Source organism: Suricata suricatta, chromosome 9 (genome assembly GCF_006229205.1).
Source record: "Suricata suricatta isolate VVHF042 chromosome 9, meerkat_22Aug2017_6uvM2_HiC, whole genome shotgun sequence".
NCBI lineage: Eukaryota > Metazoa > Chordata > Mammalia > Carnivora > Herpestidae > Suricata > Suricata suricatta.
The window spans coordinates 79513069-79531416 of record NC_043708.1 but is presented as its reverse complement, the minus strand read 5'-3'; positions in this window follow the sequence as shown (position 1 = coordinate 79531416).

Sequence of the window (18348 nt, the reverse complement as noted above, 5' to 3'; positions counted from 1 at the left end):
AGAGGGAAGCAAGAAGGTCAAAGAAGAGAAGGCGATATGACCAAAGCTGAGGTTGGAGTGATGTAGCAAGTTGCCAAGGAATGCCATTAGATTCAGAAGCTGTAAAAGGCAAGTGGTAGATTCTCCCAAGGAAAAAACCCTTAATTTTAAACCCTTGATTTTATCCCCCTTAAGATCCATTTCTAACTTATGACCTTCAGATCTATAAGAGAATAAATTTGTGTTGTTTAAAGCCACTAAGATTGTGGTAATTTGTTATAGCAGCAATTGGAAACTAATACAATGCAGTAAGTGTGCTGTGGTTCTGTTTTAAAAGTTATCATTTTTTATGAGTTCATAGTACAATATTTACAGAAAAATAAAGCAGTGTCTAAGATTTGCTATAAAATGATCTATTGTGTATGATGAAAAGAATATGTGTGTGAGGGGAGTAGTGATGAAGCAAGACTGAAGATGAGTTCGTAATTATGAGCTGGATAATGAGCATAGAGCATTATTATCTCTTTTCTTTACTATTATGTTTATTTCTTAAATTAGAAGTAAAAGTAAAGGTGCATGAAGATAAGTTTTTCCCCACTTAAAAGTTTCCAACGCTGAATTGTCTGGAATGGTCATTTTGTCTTCTCTCTTTCCCCATCCTCAATCCTCTTAGCAAACAATGAAGGAGGAGGTTCAGTAGAACTTAAAAGGAAATGGAGAAGCTAATGGGAGCAGCAGGGTATGTAATTGTTGTGAGAGTCAGTTCTTATTTGGATAAATATCAGCCTGGAACCTGGTGGTACTAGTGGACCTTTCATTTTCAATGGCTCCTCTGTTCAGATGAAACTACATTTAGGAGTTAAGATAGAGCCACTACATCTGTTAACCCACAGGGGCTTTACTCAGGTTGACTTTTTAAAAGTTATATGATATATGCTAGGAAAAAAAGCAGTTAATTTCCTTAGTTTCCTCTAGATAAGAATTTTGAAGCATATTCTCAGAGCAACGTCATGGCTATTCTGCTTCCCTTTACATAGATACATAAGTTAGGGTTCTCAGGAATAGCTGTGCCTTAGGATTCACTGTGGATTTTTGTTTTCTAATATAATTTCCAAGGCTACATCCTGTACTGAAATCAGAAGCTCTGGAACAACAGGGGATGCTTTTATAAGTATGGTCAGATTTTGTTTTAGAAAGAGCATTTTGATAACTGTGAAAGAAGAGCTGTAATGGAGAAACAATGGAGTATCCAGTCAACGGAGTTTTAAAGTAAGGAAGTATAATTGGAGGTGGAAAAGAGCAGGTGGATTTGAAAGATGTTTCTGAGGTAAAATAATAGATTTTCCTAATTTAAATGATGTGAATAAATGAGTAGTGGAAGATATATAAGGCAGAATAATTCTTGGTTCTGCTGTGATAGCAAATAGAAACACAGAAATGATTCTTCTGCCCCTTCCCATCATCTCCATTCTTCCAACTATATGAAAGAATATTCTTTCTGAAAAATGTTCATTTCTTTGGTTTTCCAGTAAAGTAGGTGAAAACTGGGACAAGATTTCTGGGGTTTGCAATTTGTGTGTAAAGAAGGAAAAACAACTAGAGATCTTCCTGGCAAGAAAGAAAAGGTATAAGGATATGTAGGTCTCCACCAGCTGGCTGGATCATTCATTATTTTTAATTCCTTCACTGTGGTAATTCCAAGTACATACCATTCTCCTCATGTTCATTCCTACCAGCTCATTATCAAGGGCTTCTTCCTAGTCACTCAGTCTCTGGCTGACCTAGGGGGTTGCCAGCAGCTCTGCACTTTCTGGACACGGGCATAGGTTTGGCTGGGGTCCGTACTGTTGGGAACTATACCTTTCCCCAAGAGGAAAACCAAATGTCTCAGTCTTCTCTATTTCCTAAATACATCACTATTTTGTGCATTAAAATATTTAGAATGAAAACATATATATTTTGCTCCTGTGTAGGCCAGAGATAAAAATGTGTCTAAATAGGGAGTAACTATTCACAACTGAGTTAACTAGAGTTCTGGATATTCTTTGACTGTCACATATCATTCCTGAATTGTGCTTAGTTTATTACAGCCTGAACATCCTGTCAGGAAGTGATGCTAAGTTTTAAATTCCTAAGTACCTGGATACTGGATACGTATTCCAGCAGAAGTCTCTCTTTTGTCAGCATTTTCATAAAAAGGAAGGCTCTCCTGTAAGTAGATGATGATAGTTAAGCTAATACTTGCCTATCCTTCCCAATGATGCCAGTTCTATAATGATTTTGAAAAAGTGAGTCTTTTTTTTTCTGTTTTTTAATTTAATTTTGAGAGACAGAGAGAGACAGTGTGAGCAGGGGAGGGTCAGAGAGAGAGGGAGACACAGAATCTGAAACGGGCTCCAGGCTCTGAGCTAGCTGTCAGCACAGAGCCCAACGCGGGGCTCTAACCCAGGAACTGTGAGATCATGACCTGAGCTGAAGTCGGGTGCTCAACTGACTGAGCCACCCAGGCGCCCCGGCAAGGCAAAGTGAGTCTTAACATAGGCTTCTTCAGTTGGGAAAAAAAACCCCACTCAAATTGTCATTGTTCACTCCAAAAACTGATGGGAATGGCGGAGATAGAGTGCTGACTCAGCTGGATGGGTACATTAGGAGGGAGTGCAACACAGGCAGAAAGTGCACAGTCATATTTGGGACCATTCCTTTTGATATTGGAGAGTAACACAGTGTAACATTTTGTTATCATTAGCTGTCAGGCTGTTCCACAGTTAGGAGTCAGAATGTGTGTTGAGCTTTGCTAAATACAGTGTTATGTTCTTTCCACACCTATTAGGAAAAGAAAAATAGGTAAAAATACTTGTCAAACTACTTAGCTTATCTGCCATGAGTAAAAGTTGTCTCAAACCTTCCTGATATGCCCTCTCCTCACTTTGGAGGACAAATGTTAACACAAAGGAGTTTTTGAGATCCTTTGAACAGAAGGAGAGTCTTTAGTGAACACCAGGGTACCAACTTGTGTTTAAAGCCCCAGCAGCTTTTTCAGTGATGCCCTCAGGTTCTTCACAAAGAGCCCCAGAAACTTCTTCATCGAATGGCTTTTGCCATGAAGGCAGACCTGGCTGACTGTATTTGTCATTCAAGCTTTGTGCAAGGTGCTTCTTGATGGCCACAGAGGAAATGACAGTGACGCCCTCTCCAACACTCATGTTAACAACCACAAAAACAAGCCATTCTTTGCCTTTCCTATCCTGACCCATCACTGGACCGTTTCTTCTTCTTGTATCAAGGATGGCCTTGCCATCTTTGACAGATTACCCATTTTTTCCCTCTTCTATCCTTCAAAATGCTCTGAGTATAGAATAGTTGATGTACAGTATAGTCATAGGTGATTGCTGTTGTCCATTCCTCTACTCAACAGTTAATACTGTTTTAACTTCTACTGATGTCCTCAAATAACAGAATTTATCAGGTACCGAAGTGTAAAAATCATACACTCTCTGCTTATTGATGATTACAATGCAGTTATTTTGTGTTTTTACTTCTTTCCTATGACTCTTTTGTGTGAGTCATTGGGAGAAGATTCGTACCCATTATATTGCATCAGAATATGAACAGGTTCACAATTAAAGCAAAATTTGAGAATATAAAAATATCTGGGGTCTGGTCTCTCATTTTAGGTTTACTTTGAAAGTTTGATAGTTGAGGAGAATTACAGCTCTTACTGCGTACTAATCCATACAGAATTTTAGATAGTATGGGATCAGCTTTTGTTGTTCTCTTTCAAACATCATTAAAATCAGTTTCTGAAGAAATTTAGCTCATCTCATTTTTTCTGTGTGTGCCCATAACTAATAGTGATTCCAACCACATAACCCTTGATCTCTGTGATGTTAGTAGTGATCAGAATTCTTGGGCTAATTACTTTGTGCCAGGCAGGTGCCAAGTAACTGAAATGTATTAGCCTCCATAATCTTTACCATAACCCTAACGGGTAGGTGGAATCATTATTTCTACTTCACAGATGAAAAAGTCTTAGAAAAATTAACAGTTTAACTAAGTTTACATTACTAAACTCAGATATGTTCAGCTCTAAAACCTTTGCTTGTCACCACCCTGTTTTACTGCCCAAGTGTGTACCTAGAAAGCCATTGTCACACTAGGATGAATCCTATGAGTCCTGCCCTACTAAGAATGCTAAAGCGGCTCACTGCTAACTATTCTTCAGGTGGGTTCTATGGGTTACACGTGAGATTTCTGGCCCATGCAGTAAAAGGCATGTTGCAGTAAAGGCCCTGGGTTTTAGAATCAACCTCACCACACCCGCTTCCTTCCTTGAGTGTGAATTCACCATCAAAACTTTGGCCCCTCCCTTCCCCTAAAGGAGCTGGGGTTGGAGAGAGCAGCATATAGTTTTGAAGGACTGGCCAGCTTTATGCTGTGACCTCGTGGCATTATTTGAAGTGAGCGCCCAGTGGCCCACTAGGTTACTTCTCTCCCGGCATTGTCTACGTCACGTTCATCTGAGAAACTGGGCACCAAGAAATTTGCTAGACACCGTAACCTACATTTTCACATTTAATGTTCTTAGCACCTCTGTCCTCACTCTAAAAAAAAAAGAGGGAATTGAGACTCTGGGTGGTAAAATGACTTGCCCGTGATGAGAACTAGCCAGTTGGCTGAGATCCTGATCCAAAACCTGGTGTTCTTCTCAGTCCCCCACGCTGCTTCCCAGACGCAAATGCACACTCACACACCCCTCTGAAACCAAATCTGGACACTTTCCACTCAGATTGTCTTGAAGTTTATTGACCTCTCTGGAGAGTCAACATTTTGCTAATATTCTTGATTATGTTTTTAAAGGAGGTTCATGCTTGCCCTTTCCCTTTGAGAATAGAATGCTTCCGCACAGCAGCACTTTTAGAATGTCCAGTGTCCTGAGGCCTTAGAAGTTAAAGAAACACTTTGCAGTTTTATAGTGCTCCCTGTGTTGAGAAAAGCAATCCTGTCTACCATTTCCCCTCACTGTGCCGACTGGCTCCTTGACCCGGTGCTTAGAGAATAACGCTCTTTGGTACTGCTTTCTATACCATGACCTGCAGAATTGACTTGAGTTCTGGTCTGCCTTGTGGCTTGGATATTTGTGAATTTGTGGGATTTGTTTTCTGTTAAACTGCTTAACCACAGGGAGGGGTGGGAGACAAAGTAAACCCCCTCACTTTCCCTTCACTGGTCCGACCAGTTTAAAATGAATAGGCGCCCAGAGAGATTTCTCACTTTCCACTTCCCACTATCAAAGTTGGTAGTGGATCCAGGGGTGTATTTGGAAATGACAGCTGCCTGATGCCTGCAGGGCAGCTGAGTGGGAGCAGGGAAAGGAACCCTGGTCTGGGGAGACCAAGTGTCCTGTTTCATCCTTAATTCAGACTGGGCTCTTCAAGGTCATGCAAAGAAGCTGAACCAGTGACCCACAATTCCATTCCCTCAGTTTGGAGATTCAGACTTTTGAAAGGCTTTGCATTCTGTGCTCTCTGCTTCTGCCTGATCTTCCCCAGTACCCCACCCCACCCCCACCCACCCACTCTAATTTCACAAACACCCAACCCTTTGAGCTGTAAGATTGGCTTTAGTTTCAGGAGCCTCAAGGTGCCCAGGTGAACATGTCTTCCTTGGGGATTATTGTTTGCATTTCTGATTAACATCTCCAGACAGTGAAACCGTTTCTTATCACTAGATATATCTTTAGTCATTCCCAGCTTTGGACTTAAATGGTAGCTGGGAAGTATGCTTTTTTTTTTTTTAAGTGATGATATTAATGAGGTGAATAAGCTAGGTAAGGGAGAACTTTCTGGAAAGAATCACTAATAATAAAAATATTCTCTCCTTTATTAAAGTGTTGCAGGCTCGGAGAACACAGGCAAAGGAAAAAGAAAAGCAATAACAAATTGTAAGCATGGAGAAATTGACTCTGAACTCACCTTACCCTGAATTATTGCACAAGGCAACGCTAATTCCTCAAAGTAAACACGGACAATAGCATTGACCCATAGGTTTCTTGTTCTGTGTCAGATCTCAATCCTCCAAGCCAGCACAATCTCTCAGCCTCAGTCCTGACTGATAGATTTTACACATGTATTTCTTTTGTTTTTTAAATCTCATTTTTGTTTTTAGCCTGATATTGCATGTGACATTCTGTTAACTCTTAAATTCTTTTGGAATAAGGTGGGAATATAAATAAAGACATATGCTCTATGTGTGCGTGCATGTACAAGTTATATATATAAATTTTTTATATTTATATAAACATAAAACAGATGAATAAATTAAAAACATAATATTTTATCCACCAGTAGTGAGCTTTTTCTTGCTCTGAGTAATGCAGTTTTCTACAAGCTTAAATTTAGAATGTATAGGAAATTTTTAATTTTTTGTGTTTTTTATTTATTTTTTTGAGAGAGAGAGAGAGAGACAGTGTGAGCAGGGAAGGGTCAGAGAGAGAGACAAACACAGAATCTGAAGCAGTCTCCAGTCTCTGAGCCCCCAACACGGGGCTCGAACCCACAAACCATGAGATCATGACCTGAGCCGAAGCCAGATGCTCAAACGACTGAGCCACCCAGGCGCCCCAGAATGTATAGGAAATTTTTTAAAAATTTATTTATTTTGAGAGAGAGAGAACATGAGGGGCAGAGAGAGAAGGGGAGACAGAGAATCCAAAGCAGGCTCCATGCCATAAGCCTGGAGCCTGATGGGGGCTCAAACCCACAAACTGTGAGATCATGACCTGAGCTAAGATCAAGAGTCAGACACTTACCCAACTGAGCTACCCAGGGGCTGTCGGGGACTGCCAAGTTTTCGGTCTGCCTCAGGCAAGGATTATCACTCTCCGGAGAGTGAACCAGTAAACAAGATTTGCATCTAGAGGCTGGAGACTGCCATTTCCTGGTCAAAATAACTTTGGCGTCTGTCATGCTGGGCAAGACGTGGAGTGGCCAAGGTGCACAAAAGATCAAAACCATATTTTGGATTATTCACTGCTAACTCCCCCCTTCCCAGCATTGCTGAGGCAAATCTGGGCGTTTCTTTTGATATTCATTTGACTCTGTTTACCTGGTAACTGACCTTGGTTGGCTGCTTTGTTTTGCCGCCTTGAAACTTTCATAAGAGACAGTTTTCTGAATAAAGCTCTCTCTTTTTCGCCTGATCGGAAACCGTGAGTGTTGTCTTTACTCTCTGCATCTCCCTCTCCTGCCCCCTTTTTCTCTCCCTCCCTCAGGACCTCAGGAGAAGGACCCGCTAAGGAGGCGCGCTCAAAGCCGAGGACGCGCACCTAGACCTGGCGAAGCTAGCGCACCGCGGCACCTGCAAGTGCCGCCCCAACCTGGGGTGGAAGCAGCGGCCGGGGCGGGTGAGCAGGACCACGGCCGCCAGGTTAAGACAAGGGGCCCCTAGGAAAATTTCAAATATGTAATTTTGTGGCTCAGGCCTACTAAATCAAGATATAGATTAATGTCATTTTAATGTACAGAGGGGTAGAAATGCTAGCTAACTCCTTATTAGCAGTGATTTAGAGAAGAATCATTGCATTCTTTTTATTTACTCCCCCTTATCATTTATTTATCCATTTAAGTCACAATGGATTCATAAGTTAAAGGGATATAGAAACAAAGTAAACACATTTTTTTTTCTTCAAGAGCTCATTACTTTATGACTCTGTGAGTCTTCAGAAGAAGGAGCTGAATTACTACTAGTTGACCTTGTAAGTAAAATTCCTAAGCTCATACCGTTGAGTTCTTCCATAGCTGGTGACCATGGTAGGGAATGGCTCCATGGTTATTTCACAGTTTGGACTTTGCATGCCCCAGGCCCTACAACCTCATGTGTAATGAGAGCCACACACTTTAATTAGCTTCATATTTCTCACTAAATGAGGAAAAACTAATTCCCATTAAATGTACAAGTGGTGGTTTTGAAAAAAACCCAGAGTATATTCTTGCCTCCTAAATTTTCATCTATGTCCAGAAGAAGTCATATTATTTAAGGGTTGACCTACTAGTGCATACTATTTCATGAGAAAATCAAGGTCCTCCTACCAAAAAAAGTTTAATGCCATTGATCTTCACCATGTTTGTAGCTTTCAATTTTGTCTGTGTTTCATAAGAGCATGTGGCAGATAACTCTGATGGGAATGCATTTAAATACCTGAAATAAATGCAATATCATTGTCAGAAATGAAGGTGAATGATACATTACAGTGAATGGAATGATGAGATCATTGACATTTTTTAAAGTATCTTTACTAGTTCTTCCTCTGGAATGATTCTTCACAATCAATGCAAATTCTCACCCTATCTACTTGGGAAAGAGATTCATAGAAAGGAAAAGAATTCAGAGGATCTATTTTTAATAGCCTGGTGTACTGTGCTTTTTGTGATATTTTTTTCATTTTCAAATCTATTTTTGTGTTCTTAAAAGTTTATTTTAATCCCAGTATAGTTAACACACAGTGTCGAATTCATTTCAGGTGAACAATATAGTGATTCAACTGTTCTGAACATTATTCAGTGTTCATCAAAATAAGTGACTCTTAATCCCCTTCACCTATTTCATCCATCCCCCACTCACTTTCCCTCTGGTAACCATTTGTTTGTTTTCTGTAACTAAGAGTCTTTTTTTGGTTTGTCTCCTTTTCCCCCTTTGTTCATTTGTTTCATTTCTTATAAGTCCACATATGAATGAAATCATATGGTGCTTATCTTTCTCTCACTAACTTATTTCACTTAGCATCATACTTTCTAGATCCATCCATGTTGTTGCAAATGGCAAGATTTCATTCTTTTTTATGGCTAAATAATATGTCATTGTATATATATACCACATCTCCTTTTTCCATTCATCTACTGATGGACACTGGGCTGCTTCCATAATTTGGCTATTGTAAATAAAGCTGTAATAAATATAGGGGTGAATATATCCTTTTGAATTAGTGTTTTCATATGTTTGAGTAAATATTCACTAGTGGAATTAGTGGATCATATGGTAATTCAATTTTTTTTTTTTTGAGGAATCTCCATACTGTTTTCCACAGTGGCTGCACTAATTTACATTTCAACCAACAGTGCATGAGGGTTCTTTTTTCTCCATATCTTGCCAATACTTGTTGTTTCTTGTGTTTTTTATTTTAGCCATTCTGACAGATATGAGGTGTAGTTTTGGTGTATATATATATCTATCTCTGTGGTTTTGATTTGCATTTTCCTAATGGTGAGTGGTGTTGAACGTCTTTTCAAGTGTCTGTTGCCCATCTGTACATTTTCTTTGGAGAATGTATGTTCATATCTTCTGCCCATTTTTAATTGGTTTATTTTATTTTTTTGGTGTTGAGTTGTACAAGTTCTTTACATATTTTGGACAGATTCTTCTCAAATATGTTACTTGTAAATATCTTCTCTCATTTAGTAGGTTGTCCTTTAGTTTTGATGGTTGTTTCCTTTGCTGTGTAGAAGCTTTTTATTTTGATGTAGTCCCAATAGTTTATTTTTGCTTTTGTTTCTTTTGCCTCAGGAGACATATCTAGAAAAATATTACTATGGCCAGTGTCAGAGAAATTGCTACCTGTGCTCTCTTTAGACTCTTTATGGTTTCAAGTCTCATATTGGGTCCTTAATCTATTTTGAATTTAGTTTTTGTGTATGCTGTAAGAAAGTAGTCTAGTTTCCAGTTTCTTGGTTTGCATGTAGCTGAGCAGTTTTCCCAGTACATTTGTTGAAAAGACTGTCTTTTCTCCATTAGGTGCCCTTTCCTGGTTTGTCAAAGGTTCATTGACCATATAATTGTCGGTGTATTTCTGTGTTTTCTATTCTGTTCTGTTAATCTGTGTGTCTATTTTTGTGCCAGTATCATACTGTTCTGATTAATACAGCTTGGTTGTATAAGTTGAAGTCTGGACTTGTGGTATCTCCAGCTTTGCTTTTCTTTTTCAAGATTTCTTTGGGTATTCAGGGTCTTTGTGGTTCCATACAAATTTTAAAATGGTTTACTCTATTTTTGTAAAAAATATTATTGGAATTTTGATAGGGATTGCTTCAAATCTGGAGATTGCTTTGGTTAGTATGGTCATTTTAACATTATCTGTTCTTCCAATCCATGAACATGGAGTATCTTTCTTTTTTGTGTGTGTTATATTCAATGTCTTTCATCAAGTTTCATAGTTTAAAAAAAATTTTTTTAAATGTTTACTTACTCTGGAGAAAGAGAGAGAGAGAGCATGCACAAAAGTAGGAGAGGGATGGGGGAGGGGAGGGGAAGGAGAATCTGAAGCAGGCTCCAGGCTCCGAGCTGTCAGCACAGAGCCCAATGTGGGACCTGAGCTCATAAACCATGAGATCAGGACCTGAGCTGAAGTTGGATGCTTAACCAACTGAGCCACCCAGGCACCCCAATGTTTTATAGTTTTTAATACCCTGGCAAACTGTCTGGTACATGCTACTATATAAATGCAGTGGAGTCTACAGCTCATACCCTGGTCTTAGAGTCTTAGAGTCCTGTGTTTTGTTCACGTTACTTAGTTCTCTCCAAAGCCTCAATTTCCCCATATGTAAAATTGCCATAATGATAATATCTGCCTTTAAGGTTATTATAAGAATCAAGTGACATGTAAAGCAGGTAGCATCCTGCCTGATACATAATGAATGCTCAGTACGTTTTATCTATAATGACTTATTGTTATTTTTTTATTATTACTGCATGTGACTTGACCAAGATAACAGGACAGCAACCTGATAACTTTTATTCTTTCTCATTGCCAAGTAGTATTCCATTATATATATAAACCACATCTTCTTGATCCATTCATCAGTTGATGGACATTTAAGCTCTTCCCATAATTTGGCTATTGTTGAAAGCGCTGCTATAAAAATTGGGATACATGTGCCCCTATGAATCAGCACACCGGTATCCTTTGGATAAATTACTCGTAGTGCTATTGCTAGATCATAGGGTGGTTCTATTTTTAATATTTTGAGGAACCTCCACACTGTTTTCCAGAGTGGCTGCACCAGTTTGCATTCCCACCAACAGTGCAAGAGGGTTCATGTTTCTCCACATCCTTGCCAGCATCTGTTGTTACCTGAGTTGTTAATGTTAGCCATTCTGACAGATGTGAGGTGGTATCTCATCGTGGTTTTGATTTGTATTTCCCTGATGATGAGTGACGTTGAGCATCTTCTCAAATGTCTGTTAGCCATCTAGACGTGTTCTTTGGCAAAGTGTCCATTCATGTCTTCTGCCTATTTCCTTAATGGATTTTTTGTTTTTCAGGTGTTGAGTTTGCTGCTGCTTCTGTAATCTTAATCTCTGTCACTTCTGTTTTCTAACAACTGCCCTTTCTATCTCTCTTCTTAACTTTTCTTCCTATTGTATTCATATCTCCTTTCCCCTTCACAACACTGCCTCCTCTTGGTGTGGGTAGTGCTGTGTGGCTTCTGTAGCCAATGCCTGTTGTTAGCAATCTAGTGATCTTTACTGTTTTCCTTTGAAGTTATGATAATGAACAATAACATCATCTTACTTTGTTTCTAATATTTGTCCTATGTACTGTTTTTGTCATAAGAACTGATCAATGGCTCTGAAAAAAACAGACTCAGGATTTGGATTTGTTGAAGTTACCAGAAATCAGAGTGAGGCATTATATGTAACCAAGAGAAATGATACCAGATTATATATCAAAATTCACATATTAATTATAATACTGGGGAAAATGTTACTTGGCTTCTATATAAAAAAGATTATTTTTCTCTTCTGGGTTTTCTAATTCCCAATCTAAGGCATTCTAGAGGGATCACTAAGTGTTTTCTTTTTTCATACTTCATATCACACACACACACACACACACACACACACACACACACAATGCAGAGATGTAACACATGCACATACTCCCTCCCTCACTCACACACTCCAATGCAGAGACATAGAGAAGAACAGAGTGGGTAGAAACAAATAATAACTGCGAAATATGTCTTATGAAGAAAGGAGAGATAAACCAGGCACATTACTCAATTATAAATTATTTTGCAAAAAAGGTATCTTTTTCTAAACATCTCTTAGGAAGAGACTTTTTCTGAATTTCTTGCCCATTTGTGTTTAATTGCAGGCTGCTGCACTGTGTAGATTCACTATTTGCCTCCATTTGCTTTCCCGTGCATTTATTTTCATATGTCCAGTTGGTTTTTATGAAGTCTTACTGTTTAGATCTTCATTTCCTTTGTTTTCATGATTCTTCAGAGATTTCCATTTTAACGTTTGGTTCTGTAATTATTCTTTAATAAATAGTAAGCTATTAGATATTATATATTTATATGTCCATGATGGGTATGATGGATTCACTTTAATGTCTTCTATCTGTCTTGAAAATAATTATAGTGTAATTCTTTAGAAGGCAATTTTTAATGCAAAAAAACATCTAATGTACTTTGAAAGGTTATTAGGAGCAAAGACAAATGGAAAGTTTATGTTATAAAACAACTTGTAGATACTTAACAAAACCAAAACGAAACAATGAGTGAATGCCAGGTGGTCTCTGTCTTATTCAGCATCCTCTCTGCTTGTGTAAAACCATTCTTATTTGTGGTGGATAGTCAGTCAGACTCTTTACACTAGCTTAAATAAATATCTCGACCACTTTAGAAACATGTTTGCCTGGAGGAGATCACAATCAAGAGAAAAAGCCTAAGGGGCCCCTGGGTGGCTCAGTCGGTTGAGCGTCCCACCTCAGCTCAGGTCATGCACAGTGCGTGAGTTGGAGCCCTGCATCAGGTTCTGTGCTGACAGCTCAGCGCCTGGAGCCTGCTTCAGATTCTGGGTCTCCCTCTCTCTCTGCCCCTTCCCTGGTTGTGTTTGTTCATTTCTCTGTCTCTGTATCTGTCTCTCTCTCAAAAACAACTTTAAAAAATTTTTTACAGAAAGAGAAAAAGTCTAAAAGAAGAGATTTGTGAGCCTCTAAATTTAAAAATTTGACTCTCTTGAGTATGTAATATCATTCTTTTGATTGGTGTAGCTGTCTGGAAAGCAGGTCTCTAGTTAAATAGGTTTGGTCAAATAAATTAGACCTTAGTGCAATCTCTTTTCTGGGGAAACAGTAAAAAAAATATTTCTAGTGAACTTCTCAGTGTATATTTTTTTCACTTTTAAGATGCTTTATTCTATAATCAGTGCTTTTCAGTCAAGGCATCAGGATCACCTGGGGAGCTCTTAAAGATACAGATTCCCAGGGTATAACCCAACCCTACTAACTCCGAACCTTCAGGCAGGACCTGAAAATGTCTGTTTCAACTTGTTGCCAGAGAAAATTCTTGTGGAGCCATCCAAATGTCGATTCTAAGGGCTTAGAATTAATGAGTGGACCTTGAAGGAGATGTGCTGAAAGGCTAGAAAGGAAGATCATGAGGGCTTCTCTGTCCATATAGTACTCCGCCACACCCCCAACACACACGCACATCCACACACCTTGCAGAATATGTAAATATGTGTGATGGTGTGTGTGCTTGAGTGGACAGGAACTGAGGTAAACTGGAATACTCCTGTCAGATCAACTCTGATTACAGAAATAGCTGTGTATAAATATCCTTTCCCAAGTGGGTTTGACCTGCCAAAGCCCAATTCACTCTTCCAGTTAAAGTCTTCAAAGGACACTATACTTGGTGGGTTTGCTTTCCTTCCAGAGTCCCTGGACTTGGGATTATATTAGGGTCCTTCTTTCCCCACGACATTTCCAGGACCTGGCTCTTCCAACGGCATTTCAGTCACTCTCAGTCATTTACCTTGCATGTCCTTCGTTAAGACCTTTCCAGAATCCTGGACTGAAAAGCACCTACTCTCCTCAGGCCCACAACACCTGCTTGTTTGTAGGCCTCTCTGGGAAGTGGTCTGTATTAATGCACTGACACGTGTGCTAGTGACAGTGGGAGTGAGTGTGCTCAGTCTTTTTAACTTTTTTAGCTGAGTTATCTGGGGTTTTTTCCCCAAAAAGGATGAAAAAAACAAAGAGACTGCTGTTTGGACATTTGGTGTAAACAAAAGAGAAAGAGGAACTTGAAAGCAGTAAGCTGTAGTTAGCTTGGAGATTCTCAATTCTTTGGCTTTCATTGGTCAAGCATATTTTCTTTTTTTTTTTTTTTTAATATTTTTGATGTTTGTTTATTTTTGAGAGATAGAGAGAGAGTGTGTGAGCAGGAGAGGGGCAGAGAGAGAGAGAGAGGGAGACACAGAATCCGAAGCAGGCTCCAGGCTCTGAGGGACTGTTAGCACAGAGCCTGACACAGGTCTCAAACTCACAAACTGTGAGATCATGACCTGAGCTGAAGTCAAACTCAACCAACTGAGCCACCCAGGCGCCCTAAGCATATTTTCTATTAAGTTTTTATGGGCCAGCCTTCCTAGTAGCCAGAGCTATCACCTCCTATGTTGCCTTTTTCCCCCCTTCAGGTACTCTTCCAAACCTCACTGACTTTTTGTCTTTTAGGGTCTTTGTTCCCTCTACTGAGAAGGAGAGTTAGAACCAACCTTGCCTATAAAAGCATTTAGTTCAAAATCACTTCTGCATTTGCTTAGATGCAAGCATTTTAGGAGCAGCTCATTGTAACCCATGTGATTTGGGAAAGGACACTCTGCAGGATAGGTAGTGAGGCGTGTTGTCTGGGCAGATGGCTGCTCTGGGTTAGGCGGGCTGCTGTCTACCAGTCGGTGGTCCGGAAGCCTCCAGCCAGAGGAGCAGCTCTGGGAATGCCCACCACGACTGGCCCACGCCTGCTTGCTGGCCACCCACAGGCAACAGAACCTGTTCTCACTTCATGCAGTTGGAAGGTAAACTATTATCTGAGGCTCCCAAGTCTGACCCCATCACTCTGGACACATCTGAGAACTGATTTTGTCTCTAATTTCTCAATTTAGACCTATAAGGACATTTTAAATTGCCTACACAATCAGTTTTAGGCCCCTAACTATGAAAGTAACTTTGGCATTCAATAGTTATATATTCTGTAGGCAAACTTGTGCTGTTATTTATAGATATGGGGGAAGTAACAGCCATTATGTTATAATTTGTCGGGGAGCTGGGGCTAAGACAACGGCTCTGGGTTCTACTGACATCCAATTCTTGCTGTAAATTGAGGGCATTTTCTGTTTTTTTTGTAACAACTCCTCCAGCACAAATCAAAAGATAGGCCTGTGGTACCTGATGATTTCTCTGTAATCAAAACTCCGAAGCTGTTTCTAAACACTTCTAAATTTTCAGATGAATAAGGAAATACTTAGTTGTACATATGAGCTATTTGGTTGCATGTAAATGGAAAGAAACTCATGTGACATTCTGAATTTACTTTAAAAAATTAGTTGTGTCAAAAAATAATAAAATAAATAAATTGATAGATATGTAGAGAGATAAATAGTTGTGTCAAAGCAGTTTGTTTACATAGACACCAGTGATGTTCCATTTCAAAGTCTGTGTTCTGTGTGTGACCCTGAAACATGCCTTGGGTGTTTATCTCTTGTGCTTACCCATGTCAAGTCATCCCCCACTTCTCAGTCCACTAGAGTTTGAATAACTCAGCACTCCTTTCCACTGGGTTTCATCAACAATCAGTGGGTCAGATTCTGTTCATCTCTCTGGTGATCTCATGTGAAAGCCCACATAACACTTTCCCCTCCTTGACCTTCAGTCTGGAAGTGGGCCACACTCATTAACTACTGGCGTATCTTCCTGTAGCATTCATAAAGCCCTGGGCCTGGCCACAGACAAGCGTTTAATTACAGACCAGCCATCTGTTTAATATAAACTACATCTGCCAACAGCCTCTTGGCAGTCTCAGGAGTGATTTTTCTAAAGGAAAATGAGAATTGTTCATCAAGTGGGCAGCCAGGAAGAGACCTTCTTGAATCTTTCCCGCTTTGACACCCTTAGGTCTGCCCAGGCCATATCCGTGCTTGAAAAATAACATCAGTGTTACATGACTTCACCATTCAGAGAGAGTTAAATATTCCTCTGAAATCTAAACTGGTCTGGTATGGATTAGCCAGTTTTTTTTTTTTATAGTAGCTTAGGCTTCAAAGAGAGTAGGCTAAACAAATGACGTAAGGGACAAGAACTGACCAAATGTGGGTATGATTTCCCATGTAGTAATCTGGCTATAATTTCATAGTTTGGAATCAACATTGTATTGGTAAGATAGAAAAAATACTAACGTGCAGGACAATGGAGTTTGACCATTCTTCTTTTTTATGACATGTGGCAAGTCAGTGCTTACCTACTCCCAGAATCCTCTAGGAGAGCTGCCATGCCATAGCTCTCATGGAGACAGCAGCTGACGCCACTGTGTTAAGAGGCATTCAGCATCAGAACGCAGTCACAACCGACTGGATGGAGAATGAGCACCAAGGCTGGCAGCTCCAGCCTTACCAACACTTAATAATTCAGTTGGTATAAAAGATGAGCAGCCCTAATAAGCCACTCCTCAAATTAGCAGCCACTCTACTTTGTTAACTCTAAGATGTTCATTTTCACTATAGCATTGACATATCTGAAACTAGGATGTCATACAATCCATATATGTATTTAGTGTGTTGGATCTCCTCCTTTCCCTACTAGGTCTTATTAAAATTATATAATATGTAATCATATAATATTATATTATATATGTAATTATATAATTTTAAAAACACATAATATATAATAATAGAAACAGTGACCTCTTTGAACCACAGTAATACAGTAACTATAAGTGGGAACTGAAACCTAAAGGCCATGAGGGGTTCTTTGAGATAGGACCACAGTAGAGAATAGGTCAAAGATAAATCACCAACAGAAAGTATGAGTAAACAGAGGAAGCAGCCAGTACAGACAAAAAAAAAAAAAAAAAAAAAAAAAGAATATGCAGAGGGACACTGGCCACGTGAGCCTTAGAAGAAACAGAGGGAATAATAGCTAGTGTCCGAGTCTTTGCAACCAGTTTCTGGTCTTGAGGCTCCTCTAGTGAGTTTTTGAAACACATAAACTGACAAGAACTGGGGAGAAGGTACATTTAATTAAGTCTCTTTTGTTTCTTAGCAAGATTCTGAGACACATATTCTCAAGGATAGATTCCTATGCCCAGCCTAGCCTTTTGTTATAAAAAGTGATTGGAAGCTTGTGGTTCTATTGGTATTTTGATTGATAAAAAGAGCATAAAGTTGAAGTTCATGGCTTGATTCAGTCTCAGAAAAAAATAGAAACTGAACATTTAAAAACGATCCTCTCTTTTATAGTTGGCCAATGTTGGGGTGGAAGATGAACTTTTGGGTATGTTAATGTATGTGATGACAGACTCTTTGGGCCCAAATAAGCTCTGTGATTGATCGTTCCCTTCCTATGATGGAACTCTGTGGCTAACTCAATGAGGTAATGAAGTTGAATCACACAGTGATGTTCATAAGTTACTTTAGACAATGGCCTGAATTGACTTTCTCTAATTACCCTAGTACAGCAGCAGGTTAATTGCCTTATAACACCTACCACATTTTGTTCTTATTTGTCTACTTGGATATTGTCCCTCTCATTAAAATATCTGTCTTGTTCATCACTGTATTTTCAGCATTAAAGTAGTACATCATGGATACTTAATGTACACTTATTAGATATGGAAATGATCAGAAATAAGTGTCACTGGTTCATTGAACACTGGTAGAGAACAAGTAGAAAGCAATTTTATGGATTAATTTGTAAAGTTTTGAACACAGTATTAACTAAATAATGACTATTGTGATTTCTCTTTATTGCCTGTTTCAACTACCTCTCTACTTGTTCTTACTACCTTAGATGAAACCTTGGGCAGGTTCCTTAGATGTCCTAGTAACTCATGTTTTGGCAGATGTCCAAGGCTGTCTCTCTCTTTGATGTGTTTGTGGATTTTATAAAGACCCCACCTCATCACTGTGACTCTCTAGTAGTTTCCATAGTTCCCTTGATTAAAACAATGCCTCTAGAGCAGTGATTTATAACCTGCTCTGCCTTCTTGGTTCCTAATCATTCCCTCCTCTGTTCGGATCACTTCACCATCCAGACAAACTTCTTGGCCTCTCTCTCAATATGACCCAAATGCACTTTTCTTCTCAGAGTGCACATCTGGAACATGGAGAGGATCAAACTAGAAAAGCAGGCTTTTCCCATTGGCAGGTGCTTCTATTCACTGTAAGGGTAGCTATAGCCCCTAAGTTAATGTTGGATACAGTTCCTACACCCTTAAACTCCAAGGGATCCATGTCAAGTTTTGCGCATGGTTCTCTTCAGGCTTCTCTTCGTTAACTTGAAAGAAAGAACTCTCTTTCCCATCCCCACAAAAGGGA